Genomic DNA, 23038 nt, shown 5'->3' on the forward strand with positions numbered 1-23038 from the left:
ATAGGAAAGAGATTGAAAATACTGCTGAGATCCTCTGATTTTTGATTGAACAGAAAACAAAGTCGCTTCCATCTCTCCATCACGGGAATGAAGCCTGTCTATAAATTGGCGAGCATTTTGGTTTGGTTTCACAGTCCACAACATATGACCGAGGCTATTACACATGTAAGAGAATTCTTGCAATTGGAAGCTGTGAAAAAGAAACTGTTTGTCAAGACGAAACTTAGTATGTCTCCTAAGAAGCCTTGATTTAAAATATTCTGCATTTCTAATCCGAAATGGTCTTGCCTTGTCACGCAAGCCATATTTGCTTTTCGGGAAAAGATTTGGAAACACTTTTAGATCAAGTTCTTCCTGAAATAAGTCTTCGCTCTCACCTTTTAGTTTCTTTATTTGAAATTGGTCAGTACCAAGATCTTTCATCTGCTTAAAATCTTCAATGAAGTCTTTTGGAACCGCTGAATTGAGAGGCTGGACAGAAAAATGTTCAACCAATGTAGATTTAGCGCTTTCTGTCAGTTTCTGAAGGATTGCAGCTTCCGGTATTTCAGGTAAATTATCAACACCAACCGCTTTTTCAGCAAGACGTGCTTCAAGTATTTTATTTAAATCTTCTAGGGTGTATGCATGTATTGTTTTATAGAGACTGTTGTTCTCTCTTAACCACAACAGTGCTTCATGGACTTTTCTCAGATCTATTAGTGCAGTCCAAACATTCTTGTTGTAAGTAGGCTGACCATTGACAATGACTACAAAACTATCAATGTTAAGAAGTTTTTCAGGCTGAATATCTGCATTTGCTTGCACATCAACAGGTAGATAAACTATTCTCCCCTTAAGAGCGTCAACAAGTTCTGCTCTAGGTCTCTTCAATGCAGTTACCTGCCCTAATCTGACGATCGTAAGACAAGGCATTACAAATCGAATCATTGCCATTTCAAAATTATTTAAACATTTTATACATTCCGGTGTACAGTCTATATGAAGGTTATTTAATACTGATCGGACATTCTCCTGACTTTTCAACATTTTCCCAGCACAGTAATTACAGACAAAGAAAGAATCTATGACGTCCTCTTTCCAACCTGTACATTGAATTAGTTGTTCTCTGTCATCTTTGGGTATGTCCTGTTGTAGGTGTTCTAAAATCGTGGCCATCATTACATCAAAACCTTTCCTATTTGAAAGGGATCTTAGACTCTTCAATTGGTATTTTGTCTTTATCTGCTCATAACTGTCACAATGCATTGTGGGGTATACATCCCTGATGTTAGCTACCTTATCAAGGCTCTCACCAAATAGTTTTATTTTTGTATTTTCATCCACAGAAACTCTAATATTGCTATCACCGTAAATGAAGTCTTGACTATTATTACGACAGAGTCTACTTGACACTTCTTCTATGTAATGACTTAGTTCCTTGTACGAACCCTCGACTTTTAGTAGATTAATATGTTGTATAATCTTACATTTTGATACTGCCTTATATACGCTATTAATGAAACAGTTCAAGACAGGAAAATGTGGAGCTAGTGCCCTTAGAGAACGCAAATAGCTCTGACATCCCTCATTTGGGCTACAGTATAACGAATGCCCATGCTTTCTTGTGTCCCTGTAATTGATTTCACAATAATCCAAGCCGCCAAGGTAGAAATTAACCGCTTTGTCAGTTGAAAATTTTAATGCTATATTATTTTCAAGGATATCAAAAAGAATTTGACATAATTCAATATCCGTCGGATACAGCTTGCAGATATCAGGGTGACATTGCCAAGTAACCTGCTGCCCAATTTTTGGTTTTGAATGTTTACTCAGATTGTTATAGGTGACTTCAGCCATCATAATTTCCTTGTCAGATCTAGTTCTAGAGCATTTTTCAATAGTTGTCTCGTACTTTTCAGGACAGTTTGTTCTACTACACAGAGAATTTTTTGCCAAATATTCAGTAGAACTAAACGAACTGTTTAAAACACAGTTAGAAATGCTTTTTTCTTGAGTCGGTGTTCCAGGAATTTGTTCTAAATCATTATTCTTACAAACACATTTACTAATAACCCTAACAGGCTCATTTTCGCCATAATTGAAAAACATTGCTTTTCCTTCGCTGTTGATAGGTATGCTTGTATATTTTTTTTTATTGCTGCTACATAAACTGCAATTGCTCCTTCCAAAATTAATATAAGAATTTTCTAAGAAGTACGCCTCCGTATATTCACTGTGTTGTCGAACATTTTCCATTGCATCTATAAACTGTTCCGCAGTTGCCAATCCATACCTTGGAAGCTTTTCGTTAAACTGACAACATTTCTTTTGGATATTACTATGAAGCTTTGCCAAAGAATTTCTAGCCGACTTTTCAACAGCATCCGCTCTTTCCAAGAGAATTTTAATCTATAATTTTGAATACTTTTCATGATCCCGATAAAACATGCGTAAAATGTTTCTCAATTTACAAAGATCAGACTTCATTTTTGCCATCTTCTTGTATTTCTGAATGTAATTTTTCCCTTTGTCCTTATGCGTTCTTCGGTACAACCTCGCAGAGAATTTAATTTTTTCATTATAGCTTTTGTCACCCCAGTATCTACCCATTATTCTGGTAGCAACTTTTTTCTTATGTTTGTTTCGGTAATCTTTATCGTTATCATACCGTTCCTTACTCTTTTGTTTGGCTCTCTCAATTTTCGCATCTCGATACACCTTGTCGGTTGAATACCTTTGCTTTTCTCTTTTCAAGATGTTGTCTCTGTTTTTTGTATAGTAATGTTTTTTTAAATTACGTATAACTCTATTAGAACGCATCTTATTACAAAACAAGAAATAATATCCTCATCTAATTGAAACTTTTTAAGACTCGTATCATGTACCCATAACCTAACAAAAAATTAAACTAATTTTTAAATTTACAGGTATTTTGTTAGTTTGAATTAAAAGATTAAAATTATTGCTCATATATCATAAATATTTTTGCAGTTTACATAATAACTTTAGCGATTCTAAACTGAAAAATGAAATATATTAAAAAATTGAATTTTTTGGTCTGAAAATACATAGTAAATTCCACATCGGGTAGTTAGAACCTAACTAAAAATAAAACTAATTTTAACATTTTCAGGTATTTTTCTAGCTTGGATTGAAATATTCAAACTATTGCTCGGATACCATGGATATTTTGCAGTTTACACAAGCTGCAAAGAACGCGTAAGGGCAAAATTAAAAATTATATTCAGAAGTCCAAAAACATGGCAACAATGCTGACTGATCTTAGTAAATTTAGAAAAATTTTACGAATTTTTTACCGGGATTACGAAAAATATTCAAAATTAAAGATTAAAATTATCTCTGAAAGAATGGATTTTGTTGAAAAGTCAGCTAGAGATGCTTTCGCAAAACTTCATAGTAATATCCAAAAGAAATGTTGCATGTTTAGTGAAAAGCTTCCAAGGTATGAACCGGCAACTGTGGAACAGTTTATAGATGTAATGGGAAATTTTATAGATCACTGTGAATATATGGAGACAAAATTGTTCTTTACTTAGTTTCAGCTTTAATTCGATGATCCAGACTTTATGTACTAACTACATCCAAAGACTATGACGTCATTGTTTAATATTGTATATAAAAAATTAAGTTTTTCGTAAAAAAATTAATTTAAAAAAAAAATTAAGTACAAATAGCGCTAGATCTAGAGATTTCCTTTAAAATGAGCCATTGAACAACTCTCTACGATGTTCCAGTGCCAAGCTATCTGTGGAAAAGAAAGAAAAAAATATCCCGTTTGTGGAGAATAACGTGGTTAAAGTCAATTTTCTTGATTATCAAGCCAATATATTTTCTTTGTTATTCAAGCCGCAGGGCGGTAAGTTTCCTTTATAGGGATTTCGGACAAGGCGGTTCTAATGGTGTACTTTTTGTTTTGATCTTACTCTGTTTTTAGGAGTTAGGGGTTTTTATATTTCTTAACATTGGACGTGATCGTCTCTTACTAGGTTGCTAGCTACCGCTGCAACCCGGATTGCTAGCTACCGCTGCACCCCGGGTATAATAACTGTACTAGCCTATACTATAGTTAAGTGGCCTATAAAATTTAGTATAGGCAAGAGGTCGTTCTTTATTATAACCACTTAAACCCAGATTATGTAATAGGTTGCTAGCTACCACTGCAACCTAGATATTCTTATTTCTGCTACTATTGGCTAAGGTTCGTTCTTTCATGTAAAACTAGCAAAACATTTTTTAAGTCTGGTGAAGATTTAACTAATGTGTCAAAAGTAAGGTTGCAAGGTCGACGATTTTGTTTTGGCCTTATTATAATTGGTATTGTGAAATAATAATATGCACATGGCTCTTAAATCATACTTCTTTATGGTCCCATATGGTCTAGTGGCTAGGATAGTTAACTTTTACTTAACAGGCCCGGGTTCGAATCCCGGTGTGGGAAAATTTTTAACCCTATAATCTTCTAACATTTGAACCTTTTATAATTTATAATGATGTATAATATAAATACTGTAATCTTAAATATAGTGAAGTTGCCTATGCAAGTTAGTATAGGGAAGAGTTCGATCTTTATTATAATACCATAAGGTTACAACTGCCGCTGCAACCCGGATACCGCTACAATCTGGATAGCTTGTAGCTACCCCTGGCACCACCGTATATCAGTTACTATGGGCGAGAGATCGCTCTTTACTGTAATTAACATTGGACGTGATCGTCTCTTACTAGGTTGCTAGCTCTCGCTGCAACCCGGATAATAATGAATAATTTTATAAAAAAAAACTTATTGACAAATGCCATGTATGATGAACTATATCGATCCTTTATGTAATCTCAGCGAGTTGGCTTGAGTTCAATTTCCATATGGAAATTTTTTACTTATGATGATTTCTTAAGAAATTATAATTAAAATTTCTTAATGTAATAAAAATAATTTTTTTTAATTACAAAAGGTTTTTAACCCCATTAATTTCCTTTAAAATGAGCCATTGAACAACTCTCTACGATTTTCCAGTGCCAAGCTATCTGTTGAATTACTATCCTATACTATAATTAAGTGGCGTATAAAATTTAGTATAGACAAGGGGTCGTTCTTTATTATACTAGTTGGCTTTCAACCAATTGGCTTGGGTTCGAATCCCGGTGTGGGAATTATTTTAAAAACAAAATCAGGTGAAATTAATTAGCTAATTTGACAAGACATAGGTAACTAAGGGCAAAAGTTCGTTCTTTACTATAAAACAGGCTCGGGTTCGATTCCCGGTGTAGGGAAAATTTTTAACTCTATAATCTTCGAATATTTGAACCTTTTATAATTTATAATGATGTATAATATAAATACTGTAATCTTAACTATATTAACTATAGTGAAGTTGCGTATGCAAGTTAGTATAGGGAAGAGTTCGATCTTTATTATAATCTCATTTGAAGCATCTTTTACTGGAATATTGTCGCCCCTTTACTGAAATCCTTACTGTATTACAAACAGGAAAAAGCCTATGGCTTTTTCTTAATTGGAATAGTAAGAGAAGACCTGGCTAAAACCTACGATTATGAAATCATTGATCAATCTTTAAAATGAAATTATCATCTTATTTTAGTTTCTATGGGTTGTAAGTTTGTTCTTTACTGTAATGGTTTGTTCTTTACTAGGTTTCAGCCATCTCTACAGCCATGACACTGATGGAAATAAAATAATCCCTATTTATGTTTCAGTTAACATGGGCTAGGTGTCGTTCTTTATTATAAAAGACATCGAAAATGCAGTTTTTGGTGAAAAAATTTATTCTCTTTTAGAAATAATTTATTTTAGTTACTATAGATTTTTAACCCAATTAATTTTCTTTAAAATGAGCTATTGAACAACCCTCTACGATGTTCCAGTGCCAAGCTATCTCTGGATACAAAAAAAAAGAGAAAAAAATATCCCGTTTGGGGAGAATAACGTGGTTAAAGTCAATTTTCTTGATTTTCAAACCAATATATTTCCCTTGCTGTTCAAGCCAAGGGACAGAAAGTTTCCTATACAGGGGTTTCGGACAAGGCGGTTCTAATGGTGTACTTTTTGTTTTGATCTGACTCCTTTGTTAGGAACTATGGGTTTTTATATTTCTTAACATTGGACGTGATCGTCTCTTACTAGGTTGCTAGCTACCGCTGCAACCCGGAACTAGCAAAACATTTTTTAAGCCTGATGAAGATTTAACTAATGTGTCAAAAGTAAGGTTGCATGTCGACTATTTTGTTTTGGCCTTATTATAATTGGTATGGTGAAATAATAATATGCATATGGCTCTTAAATCATACTTCTTTATGGTTCCATATGGTCTAGTGGCTAGGATAGTTAACTTTCGCTTAACAGGCTCGGGTTCGATTCCCGGTGTGGGGAAATTTTAAACTCTATAATCTTCGAACATTTGAACCTTTTATAATTTATAATGATGTATAATATAAATACTCTAATCTTAACTATAGTGAAGTTGCGTATGCAAGTTAGTATATGGAAGATTTCGATCTTTATTATAAAAAAGAAACTTGTTTAGTTACCTCCTAGCTAAACTACTGAAGAATATATGAATGAACCACAGGGTTCTGTTCTTTTGGACTTGAGTTCATTCTTTACTATAAAATCTTTATATAAAATATTTAAGCTGCTACTGGCTAGAGTTTGTTCTTTATTATAAAAAAAATGTAACATATCAGTTACTATGGGCTATAGTTCGCCCTTTAATGTAATTTGTTAACATTGGACGTGATCGTCTCTTACTAGGTTGCTAGCTACCGCTGCAACCCGGATTACTATGGGCGAGAGTTCGCTCTTTACTGTAAATTTAATTTTAGAATTAACTATACCGATCGTTTATATAACTGTATAGTTAGTACAGGCAAGAGTTTGTTCTTCATTATAATTCTGATTAACTATATCAGTATTTTATGTAAGTTGCTAGCTACCGCTGCAACCCGGATAATAAACTGATTACAAACAGGAAAAAGCCTACGGCTTTTTCTTATTTGAAATAGTAAGAGACGAACCTCAAACAATCAAGTAGCTTTTCAAATAATCGTCTTTTAATATAATTTAACCCCATAAATTTCCTTCAAAATGAGCCATTGAACAATTCTCTACAATGTTCCAGTGCCATGGTATCTGTTGAATTACTAACCTATACTATAATTAAGTGGCGTATAAAATTTAGTATAGGTAAGAGGTCGTTCTTTATTATAATTAGCATTGGACTAATCGTCTCTTACTAGGTTGCTAGCTACTGCTGCAACCCAAATTCACATATATATTTATTTATGAGAGGCAGCCTGGCCGAGTGGTCCAAGGCACTGGTGTTAGCCACCAGTCTCTTCAGAGGCGTGGGTTCAATTCTTACCGCTGGTATACGATTATGTTTGAAAGACTGCAGTGTGAAAAGACATCAAAATGCAGTTTTTGGTGGAAAAATCTATTCTCTTTTAGAAATAATTTATTTTAATTACTATAGATTTTTAACCCAATTAATTTCCTTTAAAATGAGCTATTGAACAACCCTCTACGATGTTCCAGTGCCAAGCTATCTCTGGATACAAAAGAAAAAAAAAAGAAAAAAAGAAAAAAATATCCCGTTTAGGCAGAATGTTGTAGTAGCTGCCACTTTTCTTGATTTTCAAGCCAATATATTTCCCTTGCTGTTCAAGCCAAGGGACAGAAATTTTACTATGCAGGGGTTTCGGACAAGGCGGTTCTAATGGTGTACTTTTTGTTTTGATCTGACTCTTTTTTTAAGAACTATGGGTTTTTATATTTCTTAACATTGGACGTGATCGTCTCTTACTAGGTTGCTAGCTACCGCTGCAACCCGGATTTCTTTGGACTCTAGTTCGTTTTTTAACTATAAATACAAACAGGAAAAAGCCTACGGCTTTTTCTACTTTTAAATAGTAAGAAACGAAACTCAAACAATCAAGTAGCTAACTAAGTCCGATGTATGGAATGGTTTGTTATTTCAGTGATCGTCTTTTAATGTAAACTAGGTTGCTAGCTACCGCTGCAACCCGGATAATTGACAAACACCATTTATGATGAGCTATTTTCGTCCTTTATGTAACTATACCTGGAACCACCATATATCAGTTAGTATGGGTGAGAGATCGTTCTTTACTGTAATTCAGACACTATAAATATTTTTGCAGTTTATAACTTTAGCGATTCTGAACTAAAAACGAAAATAAAATAAAAATTAATTTTTTCAATTTTTACGTCACGTCGCTAATTAAATCATATATGGTTATTAGTACAGAATAGGTTTTAGATATTACGTCATGTCACTTATTACGTTATATATGGTTATTAGTAGATAATCGGTAAAATATTCGTTCTTTATTATAAAACCGTATTGACAAACACCATTTATGATGAACTATATCGTTTCTTTATGTAAAACTCTATAATCTTCGAACATTTAAACCTTTTATAATTTATAATGATGTATAATATAAATACTGTAATCTTAAGTATAGTGAAGTTGCGTATGCAAGTTAGTATAGGCAAGAGGTCGCTCTTTATTATAATTCCCTTTGTCCTTATGCGTTCTTCGGTACAACCTCGCAGAGAATTTAATTTTTTCATTATAGCTTTTGTCACCCCAGTATCTACACATTATTCTGGTAGCAACTTTTTTCTTATGTTTGTTTCGGTAATCTATATCGTTATCATACCGTCCCTTGCTCTTTTGTTTGGCTGTCTCAATTTTCGCATGTCTATAAACTACATTATTATAATAACGCTGTTTGTCACTATCAAATTTTGCATCTCGATACGCCTGGTCGGTTGAATACCTTTGCTTTTCTCTTTTCAAGATGCTATCTCTGTTTTTTTGGTAGTACTCTTTTTTTAACTTGCGTGTAGCTTGCTTGATTGAAACCATTATGTAACCATTAGTTGAATTTTTATGTCCCGTATCAAGTATCAAGAACCTAACAAAAACTTAAACTAATTTTTAAATTTTCAGATATTTTTCTAGTCTAAATTAAAAGATTAAAACTATTGTTCAGATACCATAAATATTTTTGCAGTTTATAACTTTATTGATTCTGAACTAAAAACGAAAAAAAAATAAAAATTAATTTTTTCAATTTTTACGTCACGTCGCTCATTAAGTCATATATGGTTATTAGTACAAAATAGGTTTTAGATATTACGTCATGTCACGTATTACGTCATATATGGTTATTAGTAGATAATCGGTAAAATATTCGTTCTTTATTATAACTTAACATTGGACGTGATCGTCTCTTACTAGGTTGCTAGCTACCGCTGCAACCCGGATACACCTGGAACCACCATATATCAGTTAGTATGGGAGAGAGATCGTTCTTTACTGTAAATATATCATTACAAACAGGAAAAAGCCTATGGCTTTTTCTTCTTTGAAATAGTAAGAGACGAACCACAAGTAACTACCCCTGGAACCACCATACATCAGTTACTATGCATGAGTGATCGTTCTTTACTGTAAATTCGACGATTTTGTATTGGCCTTATTATAATTGGTATGGTGAAATAATAATATGCATATGGTTCTTAAATCATACTTGTTTTTGGTCCCATTTGGTCTAGTGGCTAGGATAGGTAACTTTCACTTAGGAGAACCGGGTTCGATTCCCGGTGTGGGAAAATTTTTAACTCTATAATCTTCGAACATTCGAACCCTTTATAATTTATAATGATGTATAATATAAATACTGTAATCTTCACTATAGTGAAGTTGCCTATGCAAGTTAGTATAGGGAAGAGTTCGATCTTTATTATAATAACAAGTGAATCCTGATTATAATTGAGATAGTTATTGACAAATATTTTTCCAGTTTACATATTAACTTTAGCGATCCATGAAATAAAATTATTCTACTTAAAATTTTCAGATATTACTCTCAATTCACCAGTTAGATTTTTTGCTAAAAATCTAAAGGAATTACTATATTTTTATAACTAAGAAGTACATGGATTCTTTATGTAATACAAACAGGAAAAAGCCTACGGCTTTTTCTTCTTTGAAATAGTAAGAGACTAGCCTTAAGCAATCAAACAGCTAACTAAATCAAATGTATGTAATGGGTTTTTATTCCAATGGTCGTCTTTTAATGGAAAATTTTAATATATTGGCCTTAAATGTAACTGTACTAGCCTACACAATAGTTAAGTGGCCTATAAAATTTAGTAGAGGAAAGAGGTCGTTCTTTATTATATAACTTAACTATAGTGAAGTTGCCTATGCAAGTTAGTATAGGGAAGAATTCGATCTTTATTATATTTTGACAAAATTCATTCTACTTTAAAAAGTATTTTATTTTTAATTACAAAAGGCACTAGATGTTGCAATTGCCTTTAAAATGAGCTATTATACAGCCCTCTATGATTTTCCCGTGCCCAGCTAGCTGAGGAGGAAAAAAAGCGGAAGGAAAAAAATATCCCGTTTGTGGAGAATAACGTGGTAAAAGTCAATTTTCTTGATTTTCAAGCCAATATATTTTCTTTGTTATTCAAGCCAAAGGGCGGTAAGTTTCCTTTATAGAGGATTCGGACAAGGCGGTTCTAATGGTGTACTTTTTATTTTGATCCGACTCTTTTTTTAGGAGTTGGGGGGTTTTATATTTCTTAACATTGGAGGTGATCGTCTCTTACTAGGTTGCTAGCTACCGCTGCAACCCGGATACTACTTTTGATTTATATTTCAGTTACTATGAGCAAGCTTTCTTTCTTTATTATAATTCAAATCCAGGTCGAAGGAATTTTTTACCACCTTTGTTTTCAACTATACTCTGTCTCGTGTTTTAAATTAAAAACCACAGAAAATCAGGCAACTAAGCTATTCAATTACATGCTGTTGTTTGTTATTTACTAATTTTCAGATCGATCCTTTATGTATTTCTAAGAAGTACGCCTCCGTATATTCACTGTGTTGTCGAACATTTTCCATTGCATCTATAAACTGTTCCGCAGTTGCCAATCCATACCTTGGAAGCTTTTCGTTAAACTGACAACATTTCTTTTGGATATTGCCATGAAGCTTTGCCAAAGCATTTCTAGCCGACTTTTCAACAGCATCCGCTCTTTCAAAGAGAATTTTAATCTGTAATTTCGAATACTTTTCGTGATCCCGATAAAACATGCGTAAAATGTTTCTCAATTTACAAAGATCAGCCTGCATTTTTGCCATCTTCTTGTATTTCTGAATGTAATTTTTCCCTTTGTCCTTATGCGTTCTTCGGTACAACCTCGCAGAGAATTTAATTTTTTCATTATAGCTTTTGTCACCCCAGTATCTACCCATTATTCTGGTAGCAACTTTTTTCTTATGTTTGTTTCGGTAATCTATATCGTTATCATACCGTTCCTTGCTCTTTTGTTTCGCTGTCTCAATTTTCCCTTCTCGATACCCCTGATCCGTAAGATACCTCTGTTTTGCTCTGTCATATTTCATTTTCTTAAATCCTGGATCACAAGACATCTTAGTAGCAATCCTTACGCGTGCTCGAGCTTTATTGCGTTTGGTGGCATTTTTATCTCTTTTAAATAAACTTTTCTTATATTTCAGGATGTTAGCTTTATTTTTTGTGTAGTAAAGTTTTCTATTAGTAGAAATTTGGATTGTTCTATTTTGATATTGTTTTTGGTTATTCTTTCTTTTTTTCCACTCGCGTGAGACCATATTTTTTCAAGATTTAAAATTATTAAGCACACAAAATCCCGTGTCGAGTATCTAAAACCTAGCATAAAACAAAACTAATTTTAAAATTTTCAGGTATTTATCTTGTTTGAATTACAAAATTAGTATTATTGGTTAGACACCATAAATATTTTTGCAGTTTAAATAATAAGTTTAGTGATTCTGGACTGAAAACTAAAATAATTGCAATTATGAGACAATAATATGGAGATATGTACTTTACGGGTTACAGGATACAATAATAAATTTGAACTGAGATGAAAAAAAAATTTCTTCCAGGAGACAAAAAGCAAAACTAATTTTAGAATTTTCATGTATTTTTGTTGTTTAAATTAAAAAATTACTATTACTGATTAGGCATCATAAATATTTTTGCAGTTTACATAATAATTTTAGCGATTAAGCCAAAAAAGAAAATTTTGGTTCCAGGAGTTTCGGTTACTATTGAGACAAGTAGCTATTATTACTATAGAGTTCATTACATGGACTGTTTTATTGCTTCAAAATTCAAATATCTTTGAAAAGACTGCAGTATGAAAATACATCAAAAATGCAATTTTTTTGACAAAATTGATTCTACTTTAAAAAGTATTTTATTTTTAAATAAAAATGTGAATAGATGTTGCTTTTTCATTTAAAATGATATATTATACATCTCTATATTATTTTAAATTTAAAAGATATATGATAATAAAGAAAAAGAGTAAAGAAAAATATATCAAGTTTGTGGATAATAACTTGGTAAAAGTCAATTTTCTTGATTTTCAAGCCAATATATTTTCTTTGTTATTCAAGCCAAAGGGAGGTAAGTTTCCTTTATAGAGGATTCGGACAAGGCGGTTCTAATGGTGTACTTTTTGTTTTGATCTGACTCTTTTTTAGGAGTTGGGGGGTTTTATATTTCTTAACATTGGAGGTGATCGTCTCTTACTAGGTTGCTAGCTACCGCTGCAACCCGGATGGAGAATAACGTGGTTAAAGTCAATTTTCTTGATTTTCAGGCTAATATATTTTCTTTGTTATTCAAGCCAAAGGACGGTAAGTTTGCTATATACAAGTTTTGGACAAGGCGGTTCTAATAAAGTACTTCTTGTTTTGATCTGAATCTTTTTTTTTTTAGCAGTTATTGGTTTTTATATTTCTTAACATTAGACATGATCGTCTCTTACTAGGTTGCTAGCTACCGCTGCAACCCGAATTGGGCAGTTAATTAAGTCTAATGTGTGACATGGTTTGTTATTTATTTGGTTTCAGCCATCTCTACAGCTATGGTACTGATGAAAATTATATAATCCTTATTTACTTTTCAGTTAACATGGGCTAGATGTCGTGCTTTACTATAATTTGATCTAATTCCTTTTTTAGGAGCTATGGGTTTTTATATTTCTTAACATTGGACGTGATCGTCTCTTACTAGGTTGCTAGCTACCGCTGCAACCTGGATGTAATATAGCTACCCCTGGAGCCTCTGTATATCAGTTACTATTGGTGAGAGATCGTTCTTTACTGTAAAGAAAAAAAAGAAAAAAATATCCCGTTTAGGCAGAATGTTGTAGTAGCTGCCACTTTTCTTGATTTTCAAGAAAATATATTTCCCTTGCTGTTCAAGCCAATGGACAGAAATTTTACTATGCAGGGGTTTCGGACAAGTCGGATCTAATGGTGTACTTTTTGTTTTGATCTGACTCTTTTTTTAAGAACTATGGGTTTTTATATTTCTTAATATTGGACGTGATCGTCTCTTACTAGGTTGCTAGCTACCGCTGCAACCCGGATATGAATGAGAACATTTACAGTTCTGACGCTTCTTATGTAGTAATTATGACGTCACGGCGTAATGACTTTATTTCATGATGACGTCATAGCGCAATGATATTATTTCATGACGTCTTCAGAAACAACAATATAATTTCGTGTTTTTCTATTCACGTCATAGCTCTAATATAAAACTATGACGACATTCATTATTTATCTAGTAGGGTTTCAGACAAGGTAATTCTAAAGATGTACTTTTGTTTTGATTTGACTCTATTTTTAGGAGTTTTGTTATATTTCTTATCATTGGACTGATCGTCTCTTACTAGAAATTACAAAAGTGACTAGATGTTGCAATTTCCTTTAAAATGAGCTATTATACAGCTCTCTATGATTTTCCAGTGCCCAGCTAGCTGAGCAGGAAAAAAGCGGAAAGAAAAAAATATTCCGTTTGTGGAGAATAACGTGGTAAATATTATTAACTATAATTAAGTTGAGTATCTAATCTATTATAGGCAAGATTTCGCTCTTTATTATAAAAATTCGATAATCGAGCCCTTATGTAACCCGGATTAAAAAATTATTATCATATCTTATATGTAACTTTTATTTTATAAGTCTTCGATGGTCTAATGGTAAGTATGCCCACTTGTTACCTGGGAGAAGGGGGTTCGATTCCCCGTCGGGGAGAACTTTTAATATGTTGAATTAAAAGCACTATCTTTTCAATTTTAAATTTAAAAAAGAAACTTGTTTATTTACATTCTAGCTAAAATAATGAAGATAATATGAATGAACCACAGTGTTCAGTTTCTTTGGACTTGAGTTCGTTTTTTAACTATAAATACAAACAGGAAAAAGCTTACGGCTTTTTCTTCTTTTAAATAGTAAGAGACGAAACTCAAACAATCAAGTAGCTAACTAAGCCCAATGTATGGAATGGTTTGTTATTTCAGTGATCGTCTTTTAATGTAAAAATATAAATACTGTAATCTTAACTATAGTGAAGTTGCGTATGCAAGTTAGTATAGGGAAGAATTCGATCCTTATAATAATAATTTTCTCAGGAGTCAGGGGCTTTTATATTTCTTAACATTGGACATGATCGTCTCTTACTAGGTTGCTAGCTACCGCTGCAACCCGGATACCACTGAAACCCGGATATTGCTGCAATTCAGATAGCTTGGAGCTATCCATGCAGCTATGATCCGCTGCAGCTATGATCATTGTAGCTATGATCATTGCAGCTATGATCCACCGCAACCCGGATCATTGCTATATCATTAACTAGTATAGGCTTATTTAGTATAGGGAAGAGTTCGTTCTTTATTATAAAAAAGACATCAAAAATGCAGTTTTTGGTGGAAAAATTTATTCTCTTTTAGCAATAATTTATTTTAGTTACAAACAATTTTTAACCCAATTAATTTACTTTAAAATGAGCCATTAAACAGCTCTCTACGATGTTCCAGTGCCAAGCTATCTCTGGATACAAAGAAAAAAGAAAAAAGAAAAAAAATATCACGTTTAGGCAGAATGTTGTAGTAGCTGCCACTTTTCTTGATTTTAAAGCCATATATTTCCCTTGCTGTTCAAGCCAAGGGACAGAAAGTTTCCTATACAGGGGTTTCGGACAAGGCGGTTCTAATGGTGTACTTTTGAATTTGATCTGACTCCTTTTTAGGAACTATGGGTTTTTATATTTCCTAACATTGGACGTGATCGTCTCTTACTAGGTTGCTAGCTACCGCTGCAACCCGGATAATCATATATATTATTATCGAACCTGATTACAAAATCATTATCATCAAATTTATTAATCAAAATCAATTTTATGCTGCATCATTACAAACAGGAAAAAGTCTACGGCTTTTTCTTCTTTGAAATAGTAAGAGACGAACCTCAAACAATCAAATAGCTAATTAAGTCCAATGTATGCAATGGTTTATTATTTCAATGATCGTTCTTTAATGTAAATAAAAATAATTTGTTTTAATCACAAAATGTTTTTAACCCTATTAATTACCTTTAAAATGAGCCATTGAACAACTCTCTACGATGTTCCAGTGCCATGCTATCTGTTGAATTACTAACCTATACTATAATTAAGTGGCGTATAAAATTGAGTATAGGCAAGAGGTCGTTCTTTATTATATATATGAGGCATAATTGTTCTTTACTTAGTTTCAGCTTTAATTCGATGATCCAGACTTTATGTACTAACTACATCCAAAGACTATGACGTCATTGATTAATATTGTATATAAAAAATTAAGTTTTTCGTAAAAAAAAATTAATTAAAAAAAAAATTAAGTACACATAGCGCTAGATCTAGAGATTTCCTTTAAAATGAGTCATTGAACAACTCTCTACGATGTTCGAGTGCCAAGCTATCTGTGGAAAAGAAAGAAAAAAATATCCCGTTTGTGGAGAATAACGTGGTTAAAGTCAATTTTCTTGATTATCAAGCCAATATATTTTCTTTGTTATTCAAGCCGCAGGGCGGTAAGTTTCCTTTATAGGGGTTTCGGACAAGGCGGTTCTAATGGTGTACTTTTTGTTTTGATCTGACTCTGTTTTTAGGAGTTAGGGGTTTTTATATTTCTTAACATTGGACCTGATCGTCTCTTACTAGGTTGCTAGCTACCGCTGCAACCCGGATACTTTCAACTTGAAGGGTACATTCTATAAGTTGTTCTTCTTCATTTTTGGTTAATGGAAATGCACTCCAAATATCATGTACGGGCTGGGGTGTTTTCATCTCTACTATTTCTCTTTTCAAGATGTTGTCTCTGTTTTTTGTACTAACTCGCTTCTTATGACTCGTCATAATACTTTATTATGAAGTCATAACACTTCTTATGACTCGTATCAAATATCCATAACCTAACAAGAAGTAAAACTAATTTTTTAATTTTCAGGTATTTTGTTAGTTTGAATGAAAAGATTAAAATTATTGCTCAGATATCATAAATATTTTTGCAGTTTACATAATAACTTTAGCGATTATAAACTGTAAAATAAGATATATTAAAAAATGGAATTTTTTGGTCTTAAACTACATAGTCAATCCCACATCGGGTAGTTAGAACCTAACCAAAAATAAAACTAATTTTAACATTTTAAGGTATTTTTCTAGCTTGTATTGAAATATTCAAACTATTGCTCGGATACCATGGATATTTTTGCAGTTTACACAAGCTAATAAGAATATTCATTTATATAATTTATAAAGAATATAAATTAATATAGGTAAGAGGTCGTTCTTTATTATAAAACAGTTAAATCAGGCGGCAAAGAATAATTTGCCTCTTCCCATTTTTGTTATATTCTCACCTTCTGAAACCCCAACAATAGGGGGGCAGTCTCGGCTACTTTAGTCTCGAAAGTTAATGAACTCTCTCGGGAAATAGACGGCTTTTTAGAGAATGCAACGCATTCAAGCCCCGTTTGGCCAGCTATAATTGATACCAACGTAACAATTAACCCTGCCCCAGCTCCTACGTTTGCCGTTGTACTAAAAAACTGTCCAGCAAACCTGACCTCACCTAATGCTCCCAAGGACTTCGTCGATAAACTTTGCCCTGAGGCCTCAGGTGAAATAACTGAACATAAAAAATCGGCTTCAGAATGGAAACTTGCTGTTAACTCAAAGCGTGCAGTGAACAAAATTACCAAGAATGCTAAGAACAGTACCTCAGGTATCTCGGCGAGGGTGAAATCCCCACTGCTTATAGGGATCCTAAAAGGCGTACCGATCGAATACGATGAGAATAAAGTAAAATATCTTGTACCAAATTGCGTGAAAGTTTCACAGTGCAGAAAGTCCCGAGTGTTCAAGGTCTACTTTGAGTCAAAATAAAACCTGGATCAGTTCTTAAAAGTTTCTGTGAAAGTTGGCTACGAACAGCTTTCTGCACAAGCATTTGTATATCTCCCAAAGCGTTGTTTCTCGTGTCATAAGACTGGGCATCTGGCCTCGCAGTGCTCTAATCGAGCCCTCTGTTCTCGCTGTGGATCATGCGATCATACCTCAAACAGTGCCTCTCCGTGTTCGGAAAAATTTTTATGTCTAGAATGTAAAGTTACCGGCCATACTTGTTACAGTGTAAAGTGTCCTAATAACAACAGTCAACTAGCAAAGCCCATGATATGACATGGATGTGTCTACTACTACACAAGCTGTACTTTCGTGGAATATTAGTGGTATACTTTTAGTTAAAATTCCTGTGATAAAAGGTTTGCTTTCGAATTGTGACGTATTGTGCTTGCAAGAGCATTTTTTGACGAGTCATAGTTTAGGCCTTCTGAAAATTGACAATAATTTGACCAGCTATTCGGTGCCCGCTAAACGATCCGCTTTCAGTGGCCGCCCCTCGGGTGGTATTGCGATGCTTCTTAGGACCTCGTGTCGGTCGAGTATTTTTTATTCATGTGATTTTTTTCTTGCTGTCCGTGTAAAAGAGTATGTTATTGTAAACGTCTATCTCCCGACAGATTACCACAATGACCGATGGAATTTTTATTCACTTCTGCGTGTGAGAAACTAGTGTCTTGCCTTTCAAAGATTCGCCAATAAGGTAAGTGTTGCATTATTATAGGAGATTTTAACTGTAATTTAACTTACGCCTCGTTATTGCGTACTTCTATTTTGTCTAGTATTTTTGACGATTGGCTTAGGATATCGCCGAAAGATCTTAATCACACTTACATACACCATTCAAGTCACGTGTCGAACCTTGACCACGCAGTTTCTTCTATAAATCTCCAAGTGTCACCTGTTCACGTCGTTACTGATTTCCAACTATCAGACCACCTTCCAATATCTGCATATATTTATTGTCCCTCTGCTCAGTCTACCCCCACCACACAAACACATCAGCCCCACGCCCAATTTTACAGGGATTGGGAAAATATAAAAGATGACCTTTTTGCTGCAATTACTAATTCTGTCCTACATACAATTCATGCTCCGTTCCAGCTGCTCATGGAAAATCCGCAAGTTGATACAAATGAAATACGGGTGTTGATAGATATCTATCTTGCGCATATTTGCCATGCTCTGCAATGCGCAGAAAAAAGCCGGTATACCTCTTAACTAATACGTCGGGGTATCACAAAGCACTGGTCCAGTATCCGAGCCTAGTTGAAGCTTGGAGAAAATCCAAATTTTTGTACCATTTCTGGCTCCAGTGTGACCGTCCTCGCTCTGGCTGGGGTTTCTGATATTTGTCTTTCTACGAAAAGAAAGTTTGCAAGAGAACTATCTATCCACGTGAACCAGATAGTTGAAAAGACATCCCAGCAAGCTTCTCTGTCCCAACCTTCCTTCTGGAGAAATGCATCAAGAGATCCTCCTAGGGCCCGCCTATCTGCTCGAGTTATTCCTGATTTCGAATGAGATTCATACTTCTCTGCTGAATTATCCCCTTCCAGATGCCACCCTACAGTCCGAATATGAAGATAAGCTTGATAAATTTCTGTCTAGTTGTCCAACCGAAAATTTTGTTGTTTTAGTTGATTCTGTACTGCGAGCAATTCAACGCCTAAAGCGTAAGAAATCTTCTATCATCGATAAAATAAGCGCTCTTCACATTCTGCATGGAAACAAGCTGCTGGTAAACCATGTTGCGCTTTTGATGCAGATGATTGTTACCCAAGGAGTTGTACCATCTTCTTTCCCAATCGGAGATCTCACTCCAATTCCAAAGAAAGGTAAACTCGCTACCCAGTGCTCGTCCTTCCGCCCTATAACAGTGGCTACTACCTTCTTTAAGCTTTTTGAAACTTTTTTCATTGACCATCTGAACGCGAAAGACTATGTTCCATCTTACCAATTCAGATTCCAGCCACGTCTCAATTCAATTTCAATTTATAACTGGGATTTATTTTACTATATACAAAAAAACATCAAACAAAATACCCCCAGAAGCAAGCTTGTGCGGGGGTAATCCCTTCTAAACGCATAAAAAATCATAATAACAAAATAAGATCCAAAATAATAACTCTTTTCAGTTAATATGAATACAAATACAAGTTCAGCCCTCCAAATCAAAAAATAATACTAACATAATATACATAACCACTTTACAATACTCAAGTACCCCCCCCCCCCCCTTTTTAGCCAATTCATTAAAAATAATAAATGACTAAACAATACGATCTCAATAAACTACGTAACAGCAGCATGTCATCCACACATTTAAGTTCCACTGTTAAACTATTCCAAGCTCTCGGACCGGAATGACGGATAGAAAAAAATGATCTTGTCGCTTGCGGAATCGGTCTTCGAAATTCTTCCAAATTTCTAGTTCCATGCTCATGAACATCACCCCCACTCACAAACAGTCCCTTAAAACAAACCGGAACACTACCATAAAGATACTTAAACATGAACTGTGTTTTATAAAATTTAAAAAGACCCGATACCGGTAGAATCTTCAGCGTCATAAACTCATTACGAACAGATGATCCTCTATTATCCTTACCAATCAAAAGCCTTATTGCCGAATTTTGTAGTACACGCAGGGGCAGAAGATGCGTTCCAAAAGTAGACGACCATACTGAAGAACAATATAATAGATATGGATGTACAATTGAAAAATACAATAATCTTAATATACTAGTTGGGAGAAAATTTTTCAGTTTACGCATAATTCCAACATTACGTGCAAGTTTCATAGACACACAATCAATATGATCTACAAAACTTAAAGTTTCATCAATAATAATCCCCAAATATCTAACACTCCTCTTTCGTGGAATCATTGATGTACCATTACTCAAATTATTCACCCATGGGTAATAACTTGGAGATCTGCTATATATCAATAAACAAGACTTATTACAATTAAGTTTTAACCTATTACTTCTCATCCACCTTTCTATATTCTTAAAACCTTCTCGTAATTGCGACATCAATTCATTCTCAGTCCTACCACATACGGTTAATTTCGTGTCGTCAGCAAACATAACTAGGGCTTTACTAGGTTTAAGTGTCTCTAGAGGAGGTTTAATAATAGTATACAACCCATCAACTGCACTTGACAAATCATTTATATAAATAGAAAGTCTCAGTTATTCCCACGCTTTGTCGGTTGTCGCCAACGCATTGATCGATGCTGATGCATCAGATGAAACTCTCGTGATGGCTGGGCATGATGCTCGTAAAGCGTTCGAGTCTCTAATTCACGCCGCTATGCTACTCCATTCAGCAAAACGTGGGGCGAGCCCCTCATATATCAGAGTCCTTCGAGACATGCATTCTCGTCTTAAAGTTCGCCTAATACTTCACCTATTAACTAAAGCTGACGGCTCTCAAGTCTACGCACCAACCCCTGATATTTTTGTCAACTTCAAAAAAGGTAGTCGTCAAGGTGCTGTTTCTTCCCCTTCACTCTTCAATAATGGATTTCTTGATGCACAGTCAGCTGTTCCCACATCTTTAATCTTTGCCGGTCTTTATTTATCGCTCATATGTTATGCAGACGACATTCTGAATTTGAGCCGCACTATCGAACGCATAAGCGAGATTTCGAAACGCTAAAATCTGAGAATGCAAAACCAGGTCTTCAGTTCAATGCTGAAAAGTCCGAAGTTGTATTCTTCAACTGGAAGCAAGCGTCGCCTAGGGATATTCCTTTCGGAAATAGCGGGATTAAGCCAGTAAATCATATCCCCTACCTCGGTCTTCCAATTGGTTCGTCAGTAATGCACACGCAACAACTATTAATTGCTCACATTCAGCGTAGAGTTGGGTTATCATATGTTTTTTTGTAACTAATAAGTTACGGTTCAACTGCCATCTTCTCTCGAAACTTTTTAACTCTTTCGCTCTGCCACATTATCTGTACATATCGCCGTTTTGGAAAATGCTCACAAATTCTGACAAGTCAAAAATTCGTTCAGTCTTCTCCCGGTTCACAAAATATTTATTACGTTTTCCCTCTTGGACGCGCAATTCTTATCTAATTAGAAAAATTCAGCATTGCTGACCCCATTATAGCTGTGGAAAAGCAAATTCGCATTTATAATTCCCGTTTAATGAACTTGAACCATCCCTGGTCGTCAGTACAGGCACAGTAGTTAAGATGTATTCGTTGTGTTTTTTGCGTATATTACTAATAATTTAATGGTTTATTAATTATCGGTTCTTTTAAGCATATCGCTTTAAGTAAAGTTGTAAAAGGACCCGTGATTGAATAATTTCCTTGTTTCTGTTATTTATGTATATCGGAGTAAATGAATCATTTGTTGAGAGTGATCTGAGTGATCTCAAGACCAGCAGGCGAAAGTGTCGTTTAATTGTTTTTACCATTTGTCATATTTACATTAGTTGATATGATTATATACTGTATATAGTTTTTTAATTCACTGATGATTATTTAGATTATTTTTTTTTTACCAATGGCGGCTAGATGCACTGATCTTCATATTATTTATGTTTGTTCAGTATTTAGGAGCCTAAAAAAAGAAACATGTGGCGTACCTATAGAGCATTGTATAATTGAGTTTTTCTTTCTCCTTTTGTGTAAATTGTTCTAACAGCTGATTTAGATCTAAGCTCCAGCGTTCGTCACTAAAAACCACATGCATAACTCCTAAGTTTATGTGAATTGCTTTTTTTTTTCCTTATTGCTCCGTCTTTTACTTTTTTTGTATGACGGGTTTTTCCAATAAATAATAATAATAATTATAATAATAGACTAAACGACGTTACTTGGCCAAGCTCCTTCTATGCAACCTCTTTAAGCCTCTAATCATACAATACAGTTATAGGAAGAAATAGTCATAAGATTATCTAAGACAACAATGAGTCAGCTTTTGACCATGGTACCTGCCCCCTTCTGATGGAAAAAAAAAATTGCATTCACTGGTTTTTTGTTCTTTAGGCAATTTAATGTCTTCCTATTAAATCTATTCATAAATATTTGATTATTACAGCAAGTCCAATTTCTAAACACGATTTCTACTAAGATTCACACTTTTGGTTTTCTATTTTAAGGTTTTGAAATTGTTTTAATCATTTGGCAAAATATATACAAGAATTTTTGCAATTACCAATTTTTGGCTATTTAAGCAATTTAGTTTTTTTCTCCATACATGAAAATCTTCACTTTTTCCTCATGAGCGTGTCACCGCAGGGCCCAAGCATTCGGCTCACGGCAGGCTTCTATATATTTCTTTTCGTAATTCAATGTATTTTCATACTGCAGTCTATTCAAAGATATTGGATTATTAAAGTAAATCTAAATGCTTACAAAGATTTCTACTAAGTTTCAAACTTTTGGTTGTCTTTTCTAAGGTTTTAGAATTGTTGTAATGCCTTGTTAAAATATATACAAATATTTTTGCAATCACTAGTTATTTGTTTCTTAGGCAATTTAATGTCTTATCACACGGAATTTATTGATAAATATTTGATTATTACAGCAAGTCCCATTTGTAATAACGATTTCTACTAAACTTCAAACTTTTGGTTTTCTATTTTAGGGTTTTAAAATTGTTTTAATCCCTTGCAAAAATATATACTAGTGTTTTTATAAACACTTTATAATAAGTGTTTTTGC

The 23038-nt window shown here is 33.9% G+C and overlaps 1 non-coding gene across 1 annotated transcript; it reads left to right on the forward strand.

Moving 5' to 3' along the window:
- Nucleotides 1–4369: 4369 nt before the first annotated feature.
- On the forward strand, nt 4370–4441 carry TRNAK-UUU (transfer RNA lysine (anticodon UUU)). Its single transcript has one exon. It is a non-coding gene; the product is annotated as a tRNA-Lys (tRNA).
- Nucleotides 4442–23038: the final 18597 nt, after the last annotated feature.

This window comes from Artemia sp. Qi Xiang Cuo, unplaced genomic scaffold, assembly GCF_049724085.1.
Source record: "Artemia sp. Qi Xiang Cuo unplaced genomic scaffold, ASM4972408v1 HiC_scaffold_23, whole genome shotgun sequence".
Taxonomy (NCBI): Eukaryota; Metazoa; Arthropoda; class Branchiopoda; order Anostraca; family Artemiidae; genus Artemia; species Artemia sp. Qi Xiang Cuo.